We start from the raw sequence: 23,322 nt of genomic DNA, 5'->3' as shown, positions 1-23,322 counted from the left end.
CGGCTTGGAAAATGGAATGAGGAGGATTTTGTTAAAGGACTGTTTCCTCAAAAACCTACCGTTTCATTCAATCCAGTGGTCTACTTCCGGTGCCTAGTGTAACAACCCTCAAACTGTGGATCCAAAATTTTAAAACAGCTCCTGGAATACGATCAATTATTAAAATTATCGCTCAACAAATCCAATCCAAATGGAAACTTAGCTGTCTTGTGCTATGTTGAGATAGAGCTCCTACTATTATGAAAAAAGGACTTGGGATCTGCCTATGGAGTAAATTTGGATATAGAAAAGGATATTCTCCAATGTATGATATATGTGATTGTAATAATGAAGCAAATTAAGACAAATGAAATGGTGAAGTGGTGTTCCTTAAGTCATTTGCTTTGATACCCTACCAAAAAGGCATAAGTATTTGTTCAACATCTTTGATATCATTGTATCAACACATAAATAATGAAATTTGACTTCCATATATATTGACATACGATGGAAAATGTAAACAAAACACACAAATAACTAATACACTATGACGTCACTATTAAAAACGTGGTGGAAGTCAAACATCAGTTGTAAACACGTTATGGTATAACAATGTCTCTCTTTTAACCTTGGTTGCAACTACTATTTAAAAAAAGAAAATAATGATATTTACTAAGATAATTCTCTAGTACTGAAATGCTGCAATTGATAGAGGAACAGGGATTATGTTTAAGCTTAAATCTTAAAGGATATGCCGAATTAGTAGCTAGCAGATTGAAAATCAACTTTGACCATTCAAATTTATGTTTAATAGCGGAACCTCCCTAATGCATTTGAAAATATTCATTTATTAATTATCATTTATCTATATTAATGCAGAAAAGTTTGTCTTATGTCTATTGGTCTGAGGAGGACTTTTAAGTGTGTGCTTAATTAACTGAGTAATTCCAAGCTATGTTGATTACACCCGCTTCTCCAAAAAAAATAAAAAACATAACAATGATTACTTTTCAAACGAACTGGAATTGAGACTACACATTGCACAAAAATCAACAAGTTTCAACATGTGGGAAAACATGAATTCTAAATTTCACAGAGAAAGGAAGTCATATTATGTATAATCGGCTCGAAAATGAAAAACAGAGAATCTCAAGTAATAAATTATAATATATAAGAATCAGAATGGCTGTTTAAACATTATTTTCGCGATGCCGATTCCAGAAAAAAACACCTGATTCCGTTTCTGACTAATCGTCCCATCACTATTAAATATTGAAAAAAAAAGAAAAAGAAGAAAGGACACGTCCATCAACCATTTTTTTATTTTCTAATCACTTTATATTTTTTTCTTTACACAGATCCCCTCTTTACTTAGTTATAACTATAGTTGATAATATTGTAGAGAATAACGCGTGCGAGGAGAAGGGGGGGAGAAACACATATGGTATTATTGTTTAAATACTGATGAGATTATCATCTGCCTGCTCTATTATGATTATTTATATATATTATTTTATTATATGATTTTTGAGGGTATAACGAAAGAATTTATTAGCAAAATGTTTAATAAAAATATACTACGTATAATTGACTTAGACGGTTTTTATCCGTTACAGTGGATTTGAAAACGTCACATTCTATGAAATTGTAATTCATTATGAACCATATTCTCAGAATAATAACTAATAAAACGACAATGTAAGAGTATTTCGAAATATATTTGAAGTTCCAAGTTTAAAATAGAAGGCTTAAATTAAATATAATCTACATACTAAAAAATAAACCATCATACATTTAAGTTAAATATACAAAATTAAACAATTAGAATCATATAACTAATAATAACAATAAATTATAAACACAGAATATTGAAATAATAGATTGATCCAAATAATATTTTCTTGTTCTAACATCGGAATTCAGTTCAATATGTCATAACTTTAGGTTGCAAAACACAAGCCAGACGTGGGGTTTAATAAAAAAATATCATCACCCTTTTTTCCTCATGTGCAAGTTGCATATACAATTGTGCACAGGATAGAAAAATCTCTACCGATAAGATCTTAATTATTAATAATAAAGTAAATGTCAAAATCATAAAATAATGTTAGATTTAAATCCATATCTTCTTCCAATCTTAGTACGAACAGCTTCTAGAATCCCACTTTCATTTATTTCATGTTTATCTAAGAAAAGAAAAGTTAATCCATGCAGTAAAATTTTAAACCTTAATTACTTATCTTAGATATAAAAATTATGTAGTAATATCCGGCGATATTACTCCTTATTAAGAGCATCAAAAAAAGACCCCTGGTGATTTATGCTTGTATAACAACATACTATTATAATGAAAGATAAACACAATTACTAATTATAATGCTACACCCAATACAAATATCTCCGTTGTTGTGACCATTTAAGCCGTTGTTTTTGCCTTTTATGAGTTTTTTGAACATCCTTTCTTGGAGCTTATGAACCATAGCTAATCCTTAAGTGACAAAAAAGTAATATTTATAGACTATGTAATATTGGAAAACCTAACGATCATACCAAAGTCTTTAAGTGAAGAAACTAGTGTCAGAAAAACTAATTGCGAACCATCCAAAGCTACAACTCCCGTTGTTGTGACCATTTAAGCACTTGTTTTTATCATTTAATGAGTTGTGTATTATCATTCTTGATATTTTTAGCTAAAATAGAATCATATTTTATGGTTAGATTTAAAAAAAAATGAATACTAACTGTTACATGGTACAAAATTCAGAGTTCCATTTCGAAATTAGTAAATATTTTATACTTTTTACTGATAACTTTGATCGTAATTTGGTGTGGATGACTCTTAAACATGCTGAAAATTCTCTCAACTTCACAATTTACAATGGGGGTATTTCTATAAATTGAATTTTCAACACAGGCTAGGTCTCGTAATTCATTGTAAGCTGGATTTTCTGATAGGAAATTGGTCAATTTAGATCGGAATGGCTCTAGCTTAATATCATTTCGTAGCAGTTCAACGATGGTAATGCTGACAAGTAAGGGTAATCGTCCAAAGGACCAATCAATAAAGCAGTGATTGATCGCTCCTGATTATCTTTTGTCTCATCGACAGTAACAAAAATATCCTTCTCTTCGACTTTTTCTTTGATTTTGGAGATGACATCGTTACCAACATCCTCCATTAATTTAATGATGGTTCCTCGGGAAATGATGGGTTTACCCGTGTATTTCTCCATAAATTTTTTGAACGTCGGATGATTAGCAATGGATAAGGGAATATGACATGCAATAAACATCTTTGTAAGATCAATGTTAAAGTCTGACTTCATGTATTCATCCTTAACTTGATTTTTTAGATGAATATCCATGCTCTTGATATGAGATGAGGATAATGAGTGGCGTGGAATTCTAGACAGGTGACTAAAGGCACATTTATATCGACAAATCCGACAAGCCATCTGTTTCTCGGCCGATAAGTATTTCCAAATTCCTGGGCGACCCTTTTCAGAAATCCAGACAGAAGGCGACGTTATTTTAGGCATTTTATTCAGTTCTCTATCGACTATTATATATTAATATTGAATAACAATGGCGGGAATGATAACGTTTTTGATAGAAGAATATTTTAATTATATTATTCAATCAATGATGCCATGCGTATTTTTTCTTTTCTCATTGCACGCTTTTGTATTCTTACCAAAATTATCACCCTTAGTTATAACTTATACATGTTCAATCCCTGCAACTCCATCTGACCAATTAAATGATAATTTTTAAAAAAGAAGAAAAAAGATAAAGAACTCTTGTTGTATGTAGTAATTAGAGCATATATTATTTAAATATAAATTTATTTTTTAATTAGGACGTCAATTGACGTGTAGGTACTTTGCAGTGGACACATAAGGGAGAGCAGGATTAGTTGGTGTAGAGAGTACTCTTAAATTGGCATTCTTTAAATTCTAGCAAGTTTCTATGAGTTGTGCTCCACAACTTATTTGGAACAACCACCTATTAGTGATGCACTAGCTGCGGTTCTTTGACGGTGGAGAGCTAGAGATGCATAAAATATATCCTGCCGTGTTTGTTTTTTTAAAAGTAACCCAAAATGAATATGGTAATCCTGACAATATGAAGAATGTTGGGAAGAACAGCAGCTTTAGCTACATGACGTTTTATTAGATCAGCTAGACGCAGTCGTAAGAGAAGGGAAATAAACAAAAAGCCTATTCCTTATATTCCGAGTGGTCCATTAAAATCTGAACACTTTGAATTTTAAACTTCAACAAAATATAATTTATTAATTAACAATAGAATTTTAACAAAATTAATGCTATAAAAAGATGTGTGCCTGAGCTCTTTTAATCATTAATGTAGCCGGCCTTAGTGGCAATGATGGCTTTCAGGCGGCAGCAGATGGCTTGGTATCCTCTGTCGATGTAGTCCTCTGTTATGACGTCCTAGTGCTGGCTACGAGTGGATTTAAGGGCCTCAGTGTTTGCATGAAGGGCACTGCAGGTATTTTCTTTACATGCACCCAAAAGGTGTAGTCAAAGGGGTTGGGATCAGGGCTGTAGGGGTGCCAAAAGTGTCAAAAAAAGAGTTCAAAAGAACACAAAACCTTTCATTGCTTGTTTAAAAAGTGCCCTCCCCAACCTTACAAGGCACTTTCTTTTCTTGATAGCTCTCTGGACAATCTGTTGTGGAACTTGGAGATCTCTTACACGGGCCCTTATGGACTTGAGAGGATTGGCATGGGCTTTTTTTCTTTTGTTCTTCCGGCCCAGTTTAGCCTTTTTGAAAGAACCTTTTTTTCCTCTCAAACGTTTTGGAATTGCTGACGGCGTAGACGGTGGTCCTGAAGTGCCCGAACGGAAATTCGTTTATTACGTTCAAGTACGTACTTTTCTCAACTTTTATGTATGATAGACAGCTCAGGTTTTTTGTATTTTCTAACTAACTTTTTATGCTTTAATATATCGAAATATGAATTAATTTTAATTACTCAACCTTCATTAATTATTGAGATAGTAAGTGTTCATATTTCAATGGACCACACGGTAACAATCCCATAAAGGCAAAAATATCTCCGATATCAATCCTCAATGATACTCTGAATCCAACAAAGACTTAAACTTTTAACCTTTCAAGCAAACTGTCATAGTTACTCGACGTATTTCATGAGCAAATGTATTAGGGATTATTTTATACTTATATGTTCCCTTCTCAAAAATTAAATAATACTAACAATAGCTTTGGTGAATAAATAAAGCATATTCTTTAAATTGGAGAAATATTCAGTAGCGAGACTCGGAAATTTTTCATTTTAAGTGAAAAACATCCTATATAAAATTTAAACGCTTTGGAAAAATATTTAAAGATAGGTCAACGCCTCCAAAGTTTTGAAATTGTACATTTTTTGTCTAAAAAAAAGTGTTTGGACCTGAATATCAACTAGACCTTTGATGTTATGACAAACTTTATAGCATAAGATATTTGTTTAAATTAATTTACAATTGAAAGTATTCTATAATTGTTTTGCTAACGTATGGTTCCCATTGGTCAAAATACCAAAGATTCCCATAACTTGCATTTTTTGCTATTTGTCTGCATGCTCGTAAAAGAAATATTATTCATATTTACAATTTATGTTTCCAAAATCATTAGCAATGGATGATAAATTTATTACTTGAAGTAGACAAAGCAGGTTAAATGATCATAATTTAACCTTTTTTTACCTTTTACTGGCAAACTTTTCGATAAAAAAACCTTTATTACCTAAGTTTATCTTATATATCCAAAATCTTCGTAGTAGTCGTAATTAAAAACTATTATGGGTTAATTTTAGTTGAAAATTATCATTTTAATGAAAGATTATTATGTGGTAAGCTTAAAAATATCATAACGTAAAGAAAAAATATATTTTTTTAATTATAAAACTTTCATAAATTTTCTTAACTTATTATTAATCTAAATTTTGAATATAACATATTAAAGTTCTAATAATTTCTATTACACATATGTTTTTTAATTAAAATTTTAAAGGAGTATTTTTCCTATAATTATAAACTTTGATGATTTTCGACCCCTTGTAGGAGGCATTTGAGCTGGGATTCATCAGATGTTAATAGACCACTATATTCTTTAATGAGACCGACTCCATATTCAACAAGATCATTAACAAATTTTAAATGAATGATAGTATCACGAGCTTGTCATCTTGATCATTACATAAGTTAGGATCGACTCAAAAAATTTATCTTGGAGGTGCAGACTTTGAAACAGTTTCTTTGATTTTTCTGTAGCAAAATCTTTCAAGTTTTTGTATTTTAATTCATTTGAGAGTAAAGAAGGGTATTTCTTGAGTTTCATTACTCAAATTTTGTATGTACTTTATAGCACGCCTTTTTGATTCTGAACTTAATGGGCTGTCAAATAGAGCTAATCCAACAAGTTCCTCGGAAAAGTACCATAAGTACTGGAATATTTTTTGATGTTGAGATTCGAGATGTCTAAAATTAAGTTCCAGGAATATAAAGTAGGGATTTTATAAAATTCAGGTCATGATTAGGTATATTTAAAGCTTGAGGATCACACATCCGGGCTCGGAAATACACTCTCATTATAAACAAACAAATTTTGTGCAATTCTCGCTCCTTTATGTCGGTCAATTTGAATTGAGATGGAAGCATCCAAATTTTTAGTCAATAAAACTTTTTATAGCTATCGGGCGTAATGTATAGTAAACAGGTGACATACATTTTACACATCGTGGATACACATCAACAAGGAATATAATTACAAGGTTAAAGAATTCTTAATAGTCTTGTCGAATAAGTTTCTTTTCCATACACATTTCTTCGCATAATCAAGGGTCTCTCGTCGCATAAAACATGACTGGAATACTGGGCTTATAATTAATTCCATAATATGGTGTCTATATACAAGAAGTAAAGGGGTTTCCCAAGTTTTTTTCTGAATAACAAAAATAACTTCTAGCAGTCCTAACCGTATTTTAATTTGTTGTGCCAAAGGACATGCCTTTAATTTGATCACGTATTTTCCATCATGAAAAATTTGAAATAAATAGGAGTGCTCAGAATTTTATCTCAGATTAAAATAAAATAAGGTTTAATTACTTTACTTATTGATTAAAATTTGGCTATTAAGACTTTTTGGATCAAGTAAAGGTCTGAGAAAGTTCAAAATATTTGCAAAGAGTATTTCTTAATACTCAATTACGAATTATGAAATGAATTTAACTTATAAAGCCTTTTTATTCGAAAAAAGGTCAGTTAAAGGTCAAAATTATCCTAATATGACCTGATTCTTCTATTTCGAGTAATAAATTAACAATTGCTAATAAATGGGGACTCATAAATTGTTAAAATAGATATCATTTCTTCTAACGAGCATCAGGGTTTTTAAGTTAGTCAAGATGAAAAAAAAAAAGAGACCTGTCCAGGGTTTCTGGAAGTGGGAAGCATAATTTAAAGAAAGTTGCGAATTTCTTGTTAAGTTTGGAGAATAATATAATGGAGGATCCCACTAAGTCGATGAATCGCCTCGCCAACGACTTCTCTTTGACTTATAGGTCCATAAGGAGGGATATAAAGCACAACTTGGGATTCGTGTATTTCACAAGGATCCCACACCACCTTCTGACTGAAGGCATGAAAGTCAAGATGCTTGAAAGGTACAAGAAAGTCCTCATATAGATCAAGGCGAATGGGTCAATTGTGAAAAATTTCTCGGAAAGAAGATCTTCACAGTTGATTAATTCCACAACCGCTGGAACGACAGCTGGCTTGCGTAAACAAAAGAAGAGGCCCAAGGGGTTAACATACAAAATATCTGGCCCAAACAATGGTTCTCGGCGTTGTAGCCTCTGATGGAAAGAAGATGCTTCCACTCTTTTTTTATAGGCTCGAGAGAAAATCCGCCAGGAGACCTACTGTATGGTGCTTAGGTACATATCTTCACTTGGCTGAACACCAACAATCCAGAGGGTAACTACGTGTGGACTACCACCCATCTTACACGTCTGCTAAGTTCCAAATATTGTGTGCGGATAATATTGCTCGATTCTGGTACAAAGAGATCCGGCCCTTTCCTCACCAGATTTGAATGTACTTTTCTATATGGGACATTTTGGAGAGGGAAAACAACAGGGCTTCACACACAAATGTGGAATCACTGAAGTCCTCCCTTAATTATTGGTGTATTTCTAAATCCATCACTCGAGTCCACGTTTTGCTGCCCTACCCTGTATATATTTTTGATGTATTCATCTTAAAATGGGTTGTCTTATCAAGTTAAATATCAATTCATGCTCTCTTGGATGAAAGAGATATATGTATTAAAAACATTTCTTATTTGTAATGTAATGCGATCATTACTTTTTGCATCAAATAGATTAATTACGGTTTTTCTAGCATTGTTTTTAGACTTAAAAACTAGGGCACTCAGTGGGAAAATAGGATTATAAACACGTGATTTAGCTTTCTTGTTGGCATGATCCCTCCCTTTTCTTGGACTACTCTTCATTATTTAATATATATGTATGTATTTTTAACAAAACATATTCAAAAGCCTTAACTTTGAGTGTGTTTTTGCATTAATCTTAAGTACCAGTCTTAAGGCTAGAATGAACTGAACCGAATAAATAAGGACTGACACAACACTACAACTTCAATAGGGTTGGGCTTTTGCCCTTCCCCAAAATTAAGTAACTTTTTGTTTTCTAGAAAATTAAAATTTTGAAATTAAAAAAAAAAAAAAATGAATAATAATATAATTTTTCAAATTATTTTTGCAAAAAAATTAATTTTTCTAATTTATTTTCAAAAAATCTAATTTTCTGTGAATAGCTATGGAGTTTTGTAATTTTTCTCAAAAAATGTAATATTTGAAAAAAAAATTTCAATTTTATATTTAAAATTTAATTTTGGTAATTTTTTTTCAAAATATTTTAATTTTTTGTAAGCAGCTATGGATTTTTGAAATTTTTTTGCTAAACATTTAATTTTTCAAATAATTTTTTAGTGAATAGCTGTTGATTTTTGAAAGGTTTTTCCAAAAAATCAATTTTCCCACTAATTTTTTTTAATTATTTTGATTTATTTGGAAAAAAATATATATATGTATATATTATACTGTACCAAAATGGCAAAAATTGAGAATTTGGTACCGCTGAATTTTTTTAATTTTGCATTTTATTATCCTAAACAAGAACCATTAAATACACAAAAAAATGGTCCTTCATGGATTCGTTTTGATTTGAAAATATGTAAGATGTCGAAAGAAAGAAAATTTTGGCGTTGTTTTATTAAAAATATCGATTTGAATCCAGTTACAGGATTTTCATTTCATTAAGTATTATAGATAATATATCTTGCAACAATACTTTTACATTGTTTCTCTAACTTGTCTCAAAGGATGAGTATTTTAGCTCCAAGCATGCTGCCAATAAATAAATATTATCTTTTGATACCGTGTATAATGTGCATTTATTTAGACGTTTTTCTCCATTTTTACTACTCGAATCTCATTTTTTTAAATACTAAATGTTAAATATATTGTTACTAAATATACTTTCGTTGTTCATTTACGCTATATAAAACACCTTATTTTACCAATTTATAATTCTGAACTTCAAAAACTGTATATTAAACTCTTAAAAATACGACCTTTTATTTAGTAGTTCTTAAATTCTAGTGTTGATTTATTTTGATTTCAGCATAGTTTTATATTTTTCATTTACTATGAATATTTAATTTCTTTTATTTTCTCGATAAAACTAATCAGTTGACTTTGAGGAATGACTACCGTGGTATTGTTCAAATCCTCGATATTAATAATTGATTTATCATCCCGATTAAGGTTAGGGGAACAATTTGGCCATACATTGATATCTCACAAATCCCTTTCATCTCTAATGTCTCTTATTTTTGATATCCTGAATTGTCTATCTTCTTGCTTAGAGCTTGATAGTAAAGATAGTAGAACAGGCTTGAGTGCAACTATTAGATAAACTTTTGGTCCATAGACTTGTTCAAATAGTCTGTGAACTTCATACCAATAAATTACTGCTATGTAACATAATAACTGAGCTCGATAGTGCCAAAAATTTAGTTAACTCATTTCAAGTGTCCTAGATTATATGAATAATACAAGCTTGTGCCCGTTGACTCTTTTCCCGTTCAACTTTTCAATTTGTAAAAACTTTCTGTTCGCCGTTCATTGGTTCATTTTTCCGTTCAATTGTTCATTTTTGACTTTTTATTTATTTATTTATTATTTATATGATATAAAAAGTGTAACTTAAAAAAAAACTTATTAATATATAAAGTCCTTTTTGTTTCGTAATACATAAAAATGAGCCTCAAGGGCGTAGCTTACTAAGAGCAAAATAGGCAATTTCAGGGTTCCTAAGATGATAATCTCAATTTTTATAAAATGGTGTCCAATTTCTTCATTTTTTGTTTTGTTTTTTAATATCTTCAAAATAAAGGCTGTAATTTTATTCAACGCAACCTCTATTTTATTTTCAACAGCCTCCCTCCTTTAAAAAATAGCAGAACCGAAATATTTTTTTCTGAGTTACCTTATTTACTAGAAAAGTTGAGCCGTGACATAGACAATATAGGCAAATGATAAGTGTGCTGTTAATTCAGGGTTCCATAATGGATACAAAAAAAAAAAAAAGACCTCGAACCTAACCCGACTTTCGGACCGACTTTATTTTTCCAACATTATAGTTGGGCCAAGTTGATGACATAAAATTAGGGTCGGGTTGGCCTTTAATTATTAGGCCTTGTAAGGTTTCATTTTTTACTTTGTGACTGAATTTTTTTGGAGAGACCTCTGATTGGTTTGAATTGCTTTGCTGATTTTTTCAAAAGGTTGTAAATTCCTCCTCTGATTTCATCTCTGATATACCCACTGTGCTCTTGTTTATCTATAGTATTAACCTCTCCAGACATGTGGGTTCTTTTTTTCTTATTATTATTTATTGTTAGAGACATTAATGCAAGACTTTGGGGTGATGCTTGTCGTGTGAGAGGATAAAATTAGTCCCGAATCACTTGTCTATATTTTCGGGATCAACCCAACCTGAATGCACTACTCCGATCAGTTAATAACTGCATTTATTAGCATGAAAATAATAAGGGCATATCAACGGTTTGCACTATACATTTATTCGTGTAGTTTTTTTTCTCTCTCTTGGCCTTTATTCAGCATTCACATATTTTCATATTTTAAAACAAGAAAGACAAAGATACGAACAAAATTAAACATGCAAATAGAATAATAAATAGATGCAAGTAATAATGACAGCCATATGATAAAATACTCGATATTATAAATATTTCAAAACACTCTTGTACAGCTTCAAAATCACATTGATATTTGTGGAGAAAGGTACGTGGCATTTTCTCTCTGAGCATGTTCTACTATCTTTACTATCAAGTTTTAAGCAAGAAAATAGAGAATTGAGGATATCAAAAATATGGGACGTAAGAGATTCGAGAGATATCAGTGTACGACCATTCTGTTCAAGTGTGGATGCTACTCCAATTATTAATATCCATAAATGGAACAACGCCACTGCACCTATGATCACAGTAGTAATTCCTCAAAGTCAACTGATTAGTTTTGTCTCTTCACCACTTTGACTTCTCAAAATACCATGCCACACACACACAGTTGTGAAAATGCAGTAAAAGAAGTAATCAACTCTTCAGCTCAAATTTTTGGACAAAAAAGGCCTTATCAGAGCAATATTAAAATTGTGTTTAATTTTCCCGATTAATGAAACAAAGAAATAATGAGAATCAATAATTGACTCTTAGTTTCTTTTTTGAAAGGTTATCGCAAGAAAAAGGGAATTAAACATTCATTTTAAATAAACTGTTAGAATATAAAAATTAAAATATGCTTAAATAAAAACAAATCAACACCAAAAGTTCAGGAATAACAAATAAAAGGTCGAATTATTAAGAATTTAATTGACAATTTTCGTAGTTTAAAATTATAAATTGGTTGAATATATTTTTTAAAATCTAAAATGAAGAACGAAAGTATATTTGGTAATAATACATCGGACACTGTGTATCAAAAAAATAGATTTTAGTAATAAAAATGAAGAGAAACATCAAAATACATGCGCGTAATACGCAGTACTAATAAATAGTATTTATTTATTGGCTCCTTGGAACTAAAATACTCATATTATGAGTAAGGGTGATAATTTTTTTTTGGTAAGAATAGAAAAGGGTGCGAGGAGAAGAGAAGAAATACTTATGGCATCATTGATTAAATAATTTACATCTTCTTCTATCAATCAATAACGTTATCATTCCCGCCTTTATTATTCAATATTAATATGATATTAGACGCTGATAGTCGATAGAGAACTGAATAAAATGCCTAAAATAACGTCACCTTCTATCTGGATTTCTGAAAATGGAGGCCCAGGAATTTGAAAAATACTTACTTACCAGATGAGAAACAGATGGTTTGTAAAATTTGTCTATATAAATGTGCCTTAACATAAATGCATGATGGTATATTTTTCATTATGTAGATTATATTTAATTAAAGCCTTCTTTTTTAAACTTGGAACTTCAAATATATTTCGAAAAACTCTAATTTGTCGTTTCATTAGCTATTAATCTGAGAATAAGGTTCATAATGAATTACAATTTTATGGAGTGTGACATTTTCAAATCTACGGTAACGGATAAAAAACGTCTAAATCGGATATACGTATATACGTAGTATACCTTCATTAAACATTTTGCTAATAATTACTTTCGTTATACCCTCAAAAATCATATTAAAGCAGGCAAATGATCACATCAGTATTGTAAACATATGTATCCCCCCCCCCCTTCTCCTTGCACGCGTTTTTCTCTACAATATTATCAACTTTAATTATGAGGTAAGTTAGAGAAAAAATGTTAAATTTTTTGTCAAAATAAATATTTCATCTATAATGCTTAAAAAATAAAAATCCTATAACTGGATTCAAATCGATAATTTTAATTAAAAGGAATGCTAAAAATTCTTTTTTTTTTAAAGTTTTACAGATTTTCAAATCAAAACGCATCCGTGAAGTACAATTTTTTTGGACGTTCTATGGTTATTTTCTAATTTAGAAGGAATAAATGCAAGTATTTAAATATCCAGCCATACCAAATTCCCAATTTTTGTCATTTCGGTACAGTCTAATATATTCATAATCCTATGGACGCCCCTGGTATCTGTTTGTCAGCTATCAATATTTCATCTACTCCTGCCCCTTATTAGTGTAATTATCGTGAATGGATTAAACTCGAATTACGTGTAGTTAAGTCGTGAACCATTAATTATCTACTGTTATATGAATAATATTTTGGTTATATAGAGTACTATGTGTCTAAAAAAAACTGTAGTGTTCCAAAAAGACTATTTAATTACGGAAAGCAACTGACCAGGGGAAGGGCTTGTAAATGACACATTCGATGTGCATTCATACACTGAATAATATATTTGTTATGGATTACTATTTAAAAAGGATGTACATTATACTGAAATAATAAATATGTATACAATTATAGTATATTCACTATTGCTAAAAGGTACATTAATTCCTGAAACTAATCCCTATGTCATATATATATAAGTAAATAAAACAATGGTGATACATAGCAAAAACTTAAAATACTTCAGTTCTATCAGTCCGGTCCTAATAAATTTGTCAATCTAGGGAGCTGTCTTTATCGGTCTTTTATGGTAACTACTACAGTTGAAATGACTCATGGGTGCCCCCCATGGGGCCTGGAGGGACTGTAGTTTCCACTAAATCAATGAATTTTTGATAAATTATTGATATGGAAGACAAAATTATTAGGAGAAAACGTGAGAGAAAAAAAAAGTCATTCGAACAAATTATGCTGTTGGTTTTTGAAATTTATTACAATTTTTTTTTAAAACAAGCCCACCCAACCAAAAACAAAATAAAAAACATCATCCTGCAGACGTTCTTACAAACTACGTCATCAAGAAGTGGATGCTTCATAACCTCTTTCAAAAAGAGAAGATACCCGAAGAAGTAGGAGTTGTGTGGTAGAACTTATTATTAGTGATGTAAATCGTTTGTATTTCTTAGCTGGCCCGTTTTTTTTTTTTTTTTTTTGAATTGCTAATTAATAGAACATTTATATCTACACTTCAAATAAAGCATACAATCAGTACAGGCCCATGATATCAGAATTTATTAAAAAACTGGAGAGGCTAGAGACGCAATGTCCTTGAAAAGGTCGAATATTGTCTAAAAGCTGTGTCCGCTTAATCATAAATTTAGAACATTCATAAACCAGATGAAGTGGTTTTTCATATCCTAAACTCCACCCACGACATAGTGGGCTAACTTCATGGTGTATGAGGTGATATTGTCGGCGTAGGAGACAATGCCCAGTGATAACTGTAACCAAGGAGTTTAGTTTTCATTTGAAAAATCCAAGAGATGCTTCCACCTCCCAAGTGAACCTCTTGGGAACATCGCACGGCATTGACGGCAATAGTCAAGGTTCGAACAAAGTGTCGACCATTTGTCTATGTAATGGGCAGATACCTTTTCCCTAAGAGATGACCGATGGAATTCTAACAATTCGGGTAGAAGGTTGATCCAGAGCTCCAATTTTAGGCTAGCATATCAGCGACATCATTTCTAGTGACATTACTGTATCCTCTTACGCAGCAGAGGGAGAGAAGAACCTCACTAGCTAACGACCTCAAAAATTCTGTATCTTGGACAAGAGAACTCTTTGTTTCTATCGACTGCAATGCTCCAAATGCTGCTGGAGAGTCTGACCAGATACAAAATCCTCTAGGAATTGGTAATCTGAAAAATGAATTTTCTTTTGTTATTATTTAATTCCTGAGTAGTGAACCCCCTTTTTCTACTAGATTCAATAATATTCAAAACTTGATTGAACATTCGTGTGTGCTCAATAAAGAAGGAGAGTAGGCTTAATAATTTGTTGCAGAGTAAGTCCTTGTTAGAGATAGAGTAGAATTGAGGTTCGAGATTAGAATAATTCTAGCTTACTTCTTTTGTTATTTCCTTCCCTTGTCACAGTTGACTATAGCTGACCTAATGAAACGACATGATACGCAAGTCTCTCTTCTCCAAAACATTATTCAAATTGTCATGATTACCATGTTGGTGTTAAAGGTCTTCTATGGAAATGATAACATCTGAAATGCCGTACTTAATAACTACGTCATTTTAGTGGCAAAGTTTCATCCTATCCTCTTTCAAGGAGACAAAATACTTGAAGTTTAAAGTAGGAGGTGTGTGGGCAGAAATAATTATTTTTCCTTTCTACCTATTATTCGTGATTTTCTTCAATCTTAGCTAGGAGAGAAGAAAATAAAAAAGATAGCTAGGACCGTAAGACTCAAGTACCGACGTACTTAGGACCGTTGAATGTTGAAAAAGTCAGGACCAATAAAAAAAACCCCGATCATTCGAATTCGACCAATCAACGTCAGGAACATCGTGTAAGGAAAAAATCAGAAAAATCAAGAAGAAATAGATTAAATATTTTTGTCTACTTTATTGAATGTTGAATCACATTAAAAACTAAAGGAATTCCTTTAATGAAATATATAATTTATATGTGCATATTTTTACCCATCTCCTTGATATGCGACTCCTAAATATCCCTTTGATTTTGAAAGGCACCCATTTGTTATTTATCGTGACCATTAATCATCGGACAGATTATTACTCTAGATTAAAGGAAAATGCTTTTTTAAGGAAAAGGGACATTATAATTATATGTATGTATGAGTATATTTTCCAACATAATATAAATATCTACGTGATGCAAGAGTCCTTCAATAATAAAGGATTTAATAATTTATCCTTGTTATTGTAGTTTTTCAAAAGAAAGGACATCATATCTCACTATGTACATTATCCAGGGTGGTTTTGAACGAAAGTCTCATCATAAAAATTAAACAACTCACATACTAGGGTTTGTATTATAATACATAATACAGAGTGCAGCAACATAACTTCCTTTTTCCAAAAGACAATAAAAGAAATGTTATTAATTATAAAAGTTTTATTTTGGTTTGCTAATGATTGTACATATTTAAAGTTTTGTTTTAGACAGTTTTAAAAATCATATCAGATCGGCGACGTCCTCCATTGTTCATACACTGAACTTCATTATTTTAGTACCGAGTGAGTTTTTTGTTCCTCTTTAATTTAATTTTCGTTAAGAGATTTTAAATAAGATTTTAATAGGCAAAAAAAAAAAATTGTAATTGGAGATTAGGCAAATGTTTTAAAAACGTGGGGGTTTGACAATTTATGTTTATACTTAAATCAAATAATTTTGCTGATTTCAAATTATGAAAATGTACTGAAAATCGTTTTTGTATATTAGAAATTAAAACAATGAATTGATTTTATAAATCGTACCAATAAAACTCAATAAATGATTATTATAGTTTGTTTGTGTAAAGCGGACGCTGGAAACAGAATATCAAAAAATAATCACAAAGCTTTGTCATAGTAATGTGAAAATAAATATTAATTAACATTCCACGTTTTGGTGCCCTACCCTGTATATGTATGTATAACCATTTATCGAGTCATTTTTGTGTGTGTGTTAACTTGAGTGCTAAGGGGTTTCATGATTTGAAAAATAAGTAACTTAGAATTACTATTAATTATGTCGTTCCAGTACAAAGAACGTTGTTTGCATCCAGATAAACACTGATGATTGATGAGCTACAACGTGAATCATTTCTTCTTTTTTATATGAAAACATAATGGATGGAAACATTTCATGCATGATTGACCGGGTGGTAGCAACAGTTGAAAATTGTAGTTGTTCCCTCCCAATGATATATCAGTAGAGTTGAAGAATGTATTACATTCTGGTATGGTAAAAAAGAACAACAACTGCAAGTGAAAATGTCATCACAGACAATTTGAAGAATGTTTTAGAGGAGAGCAAGACGATCTCTGGCATGACGTAGATTGCCTATAAGCAGCTATTAGAGAAAGAAAATATTTACATATCCCACTCCGTATCTGTCAATGATATAGGGAGGAATTACTCCGATGTCGATCCTAAATTCTACTCAGAGTCCATATTAGAGATAGGGTAGGTCAAATACTCAAATACAGTATAAGTAAACTTATATTATCCGAGATCCGAAAAAAACCCAGTTTCGGGTACTTTTCGAATTTTTACAAAGCATAGGAAAGATCCAGGAGATTTTTTGGACTTTAAAAAACTTAAAGTATTACTTACTTGTAGAATAAAAAAATAATAACTTATCCATATTAAGCGTAGCATTGCTATTTATCTAGATCCAAGCTGCGATAATAATTATTTAATTCTTGAAGACAGAAGACCTTAGTTTAAAGTAATAACTAGTGATGTCCAAATTATGCAAATAAGATTAATTTGCATTTTGGGCTCTTATTTGCATTTTCGACCTTTATTTGTATTTTTCCCGCCATTTTTAGGGATAAAATATTTAGTCGTTAGAGTAAAGGGAGGATTGAGTTCGAGTATTGGAGGAGGAAGAGAAGAGTAAGAAGATTGACGCCATGAGTTATAAACGAAAAAGTACTCTGATATTAAAAAATATCCGTCTTGCCGCTAAAGCTATTTAGAATTTTTAGAATATCCAATAAAATTTATTTTCAATATATTTACATTCATTCGTAATGAACGAACATCTTTCTTAATTGACACTGCCTAAGATAATTGATCCCTCAGTGCTCATTAAGGAGCTCGGTATCACCCAGATTTGAATTTATGTGCCTGAAACAAAGTATTTGCTATGCAATCTTTGCACCTTTAGCGCTAAAGCCAATAGCAAGTGTGTCCTAGAAGAGCATGAACAATGGGTAAGACATAAAAAGAATGTACATTTAAATAACGAGGGAGATAAAGCTACACAGAAGGTGCTCAACGTCCTCCCCTCTAACGATAACAGCGATGGCGTCTTTAATACTGACCTAGTGAAGCCCTTGCTCTCTGCTAATATCCCCCTTGCCAACATTAACAACAGGGAGTTCAAAGACTTCTTGGAGAAGTACTCTAAGAAGACAATGCCTAGCTGCACTAGGACAATGGAGAAAACAAGCAAGGAGGTAGTGAGCAAAATCAAGGAGAAACTTAAGTATAACTTATTGTTTCTCTCCATTGATGAACCCATAGACAGTCTGGATACGGCCACGTTTGTAGTGCTGGCAGGACCATTGGACGGGGAATACCTGGAGAGGCCATAATTGCTCAACTTGGTCAATTTAGGTACCACTAAAACCGCACTGAGCATCAGTGCACATACTCTTCTCTGTTTGAGCTCCTTGGAACCGACTTAAACTACGATAAGGTGCTGTTGCTTCTCATAAATGGTACTCCCTACTGTGTCAAGGCTGGTAAAGGTCTGAAAGAGATGCACCCCAACCTCGTTCACTGTTATTGTCTCACCCACAGCCTCAACCGTATTGCCGAATTAGTTAGGTACAGTTTTCCAAATGGGGACAAACTCATTGCCAGAGTGAAGAATATTTTCATTAAGTGTGCCGGCCGTAAATTTGAGTTTGCTGCCTCTTGCAATGTTCCCCTCCCTCCAGAGCCAGTTCTTACAAGGTAGGGAGCATGGCTCGAGGCAGCCTTCTTTTACTGCCAAAAATTTATTGTTATTAAAGAGTTTGCCCAGCCAATGCCTAACAACGAGAGAAGGGTTATCGATGAGTCAAAGAGACTGTTCAGAGATGCCTCTTATACGCAAGCCCTCTCTATAATCAAAACAAGTTTCAAGGTACTAAAAGAAAACATCACTCAGCATAAATAAAGGCTACCTTTTGTACAGGCCTTGTCCATCATTGAGAATGTCCATTAGAGCCTTACCATTACCAAGCTTGCCCACAAACTTGAAGTGATACTGAAAAAAATCCTGCCAATGAGAAGATGAGTCTTATTGCTCATTGCTCTCTGGCGAGAATATGCCTGGCGTAAAGGAGGATCCCAATACCATAGCAAGATTCAATTGCGCCCCATGACATCCATGGACTGTGAGAGAGCCTTCATTGTTTTCAAAGATCTTCTCGCTTACAAGAGGACTAGGCTGACGGAGTACCATCTGAGGGACTAGAGGATAATTCAATGGAAAAAGAACCTGCTTTATTCAGAAATTTAATAATATATATATATATATTTTTTTACAAGAATACATCCTATTTTAAAAGATTTTTATTACTATTTTATCTGTATATTTAATTCTATTTATATACATTATTAGGACATAACTAATAATAACTATTCCATGTTCTCATGAAAGACAGACAGTACCCATGAGGGTTTGCTCGAGAGTAATAAGTATAAGTCTTTGTTGGACTCGGAGAATAATTGTGGTTCGAGATCGGAATAATTTCAGCTTATATGTTAGGATTACTACGTTCATTTTTGGTTTATTTTATTTTTATATACCGACACGAGATGTTTACGCATAACTGAAGATCAAAGAAATAAACCAAAACGCCACACCGCATCCATCAATGATCTAGTGAGAAATTACTCCATTGTTGATCCTCAACTCTACTCCTAGTCCAACAAGGACTTACACTTATAACTCCATAACAAATCCTTAGTGCTTCACACACTAGTATGTACTTTGTACTTATGTGTTCTCTCTTCAAGAATAAAACAATAATGAAAACAGCTTTAGAAAATAAAAAACATGTACATACTCTGGTAAAAATTACAAAAAGAGCCCGATCTTCAATTGTTATACTTTGTTACCTATACTAATGTATATAATGTCAAAATATAGATTGGACATGCTTTTCACCCCATACTCAACACATTGTGTAAATATATTAATGTACATATGAGGTGATGGTGAACTTCATTATATGATAGTTAAGACGTTAGACTGCCAAAATCCATTTGTCTTAGAATGACTAAAATGTTATAAATAATTTTAAATCATTGTATTAATAAAAAGTATATGTAATATATAGATTTGCAAAGTACATTATATATACTGGGTGCCCATTGAAAAAATGAACACTTACTAATTCAATAATTAATGAAGGTTGAGTTATTGAAATTCATTGATGTTTCGATATATTAAAGCATAAAAAGTTATTTACAAAACAAAAGAAACCTGAGCTCTTTAGCTTACCTACAAGTCGAGAAAATAAGACTTGAACGTGATCGTCAAATTTCCATTCTCACACTTCAAGCAGTAAGGCGTCTACAGGATCACTGTCTATACCGTCAGCAAGTCCTATACGTTGGAGAAGAAAAAGGGCTCTGTTAAATAGCCCAAACTGGATCCGGGGTAGTTAAAGAAAACACACCAGGCTAATCCTTATAATTCTATGAGGGCCCATGGAAGAGATTACGGGGTTTCAGACCAGACTATGCAGAGAGCTATAAAAAAGTGGGTGGAAAGAGTCTTGTGAGGGTGGAGAGGCCACTTTTGATATCAACACTGAAAGAAACCCATCTCCTCCGTTGCAAGATTTCTGTGAATGAGTTTTTTGAGTTCTCTTGAACTCTTTTTTTAGAATTTTACACCCCTCCCACAGCCCTCTACTACACCTTTTGAGTGTATGTTGTGGGGAAGGCCTGCAGTGCCCGTCATCCAAATATCGAGGCCTATAATCCACTGTTAGGCAGCACTGGGACGCCATGACAGAGAACTACATCTGCAGCGGGTGCCAGACCTTTCGCTGACGCCTGGAAGCCATCATAGCCGCTAAGGGCCGTTACATTCATAATTAATAACGACACGTCTATTTATAGTAGTAATGAATAAATTATATCTTGTTGAAATTTAAAATTAAAAGTGTGTCAGAAGTGTTTTAAGTGCTAGAAGTCCCTTTATCTGTTGTTATTTTTGAAATACAGTGAATTGGAGGTCAGTTTCTGAGAGTTGAAGATTGTCTCTTGAGAGCCCTAGGATAAATCAAGTAATTGTTTTTGACTGTTCTTCTTCTCTGTGGGAGGGTGTTTATATTTAATTTTCATATATACATACATATTATATAACTTTCTTTATTTACTTATAAAGAATTAGTCGGAACTTTTTAAAAGTATAGATACTAAACCTCCTGATTATAATATCAGGAAATCATCGAGGATTGATGGAAGAGGTTACTCCAATGTCTCGAAGGAAAATAAAAGCATTGATAGAGATGCATCGGTTCGGGTGAACCTGGACAATAACTTTAAATGAGATACTTTTTCGCTCAAAATAGAAAATACAGAAGGTTTATGCTTTAGAGGAGATAATGTTAAACACATTGATATATACGATATAGCGATGAAATATGGTTTTAATGAACATTAAATTGTGGGAGCTAATCCTAGATTTAGTCTGGTTCAAGCTTGTTTTTATACTTGATTCCCTATAGACGTTAGGGGTCGAATTGATGACTTTAAAAAACACAATGTGATGAAAATAAAAAATATGGACGATTCAATCGAGGAGTGAAACTTCAATGTCAAAGATGCTTTAATTTTGGATATATGAAGCATTATTGCTTGGAAAAACAAATTAAAACTTTTAAATATGAAAGGGCTCTCAAAAAAGCCATGCAAGAACGTCTTCCATCAGAAGTACAAATTGTAAAGAATAAGGAGGGCCAATTGGTAGAAGACAAAAATGAAGATAAGTTTTCCAGAATTGATCAAGATCTTCTATCCGAAAAACAAATTGAAGAGATTAGTGAGACCCAAACTGTAGAAGAAAAAGATAAAGATAAGTTTTCAGAATTGATCAAGATCTTCTATCCGAAAAACAAATTGAAGAGGTTAGTGATACCCAAACTGTAGAAGAAAAAGATAAAGATAAGTTTTTTCAGAATTGGTCAAGATCTTCTATCCGAAAAACAAATGTAAGAGGTTAGTGATACCCAAACTGTAGAAGAAACAGATGAAGAGAAGTCTTCCGTAGTAAACAATGATCCGACAAATGATGATGTAGAACAAGTACATATAATAATTGATAGGAGGTTTTAATGACACTTTTTCATCCAACCAAGCAACTCAAAAGCTCATAAAAATAATTCATTCAACAACTTCACGGTTTCTTTTGGAGAATAAGAAAGAAACCAGGCTATACGCCAGTCAAGTGGATACTGTTCTCAATAATGGATCAATTTTTGCACGCACGTATTTTGCAGATTCTCTGAATTTCTTTAGAACTGCAGAAATTGCTGAGGCCGAAATGAAATAAAAAGTTGAGTTGGAAGGGTCTGCGTACAGAAAACTAAAGACATTTCTTAAGAATGACAGATTTTCTGCCCCCTGTGTTAAAAAAATTATTCATGAAGGAAAAGTTATAACTAAACCTCTAAATATGTAAAACTACTTTCATTCCCATTTCCAAAACATTGTTGGCAAAAAAGAGGCCACTTTCCAAAAAGAGATGTAATTTCCACTGTTGAAGGGAATTATATCTTCTCCAAAGATATTATATCTAACTTTATAGAAAAACATTATAAGGATGATAAAACCTGTGGTCCAGATGGGGTCTCGGGTAAAGTCAATGCGAATTTTAGCGATGAAATCGTTCCGTATCTTTTAAAAATTGGATGTTCTATGGAAAAGTTTGGACGACTACCCAAATCATAAACAAAAGGAAGAATTGCATTGATTCCGAAAAAAGGAGATGGGACAAACTATAGCCATTGGAGACCGATTACGGTTCTCAATGAATCATATAGGATTCTCTCTGGAGTATTGTCGAAACAGATGCAACCAATTCTCAACAAAAAAATTGGGATTGAACAAAAAGGATTTTTAAAGAATAGGAAAATTTCCGATGTTTCACGCAATATTCAAGCTGCAATTGACACACTGGAAAGTAGGAAGAATTTTAGAGCAATTTTTAGAGCAAAGCTTTGGACTCTATTTCACATAGGTAAATTGTTAGATCTGTAAAGAAGTTACTTCCGAAACGTTTTTTACCCCGAGGGTGCACTGCTATATAACGGTACTTCAACGATCTCATTGGATGGACTAGAAAAGAGATATCGTCAGGGATGCCCCTCGGCTCCACTTCTTTTCATAGCTGCAATCGAAGAAATCGTTGTAGGTATTACAAAGAGGTACAGAGGCTTTGGGATTAGCTGTGAGGGATCTTTTGTATGCAGATTATGTAACTTTTACCGTTGAGGTGAATTCTGAGTCTCAGCTAACTGCCAGAATAAAAGTCTTACTTAATTATTTTCAAGAAAAAACAGGATTGGCTATGAATAAAAATATGACCTCTATTTTACCCCTTGGGCTCGAGGAAGCCTGAAAAGGA

Source organism: Lepeophtheirus salmonis, chromosome 3, assembly GCF_016086655.4.
Source record: "Lepeophtheirus salmonis chromosome 3, UVic_Lsal_1.4, whole genome shotgun sequence".
NCBI classification, from domain to species: domain Eukaryota; kingdom Metazoa; phylum Arthropoda; class Copepoda; order Siphonostomatoida; family Caligidae; genus Lepeophtheirus; species Lepeophtheirus salmonis.
This window is presented reverse-complemented; position numbering follows the sequence as displayed.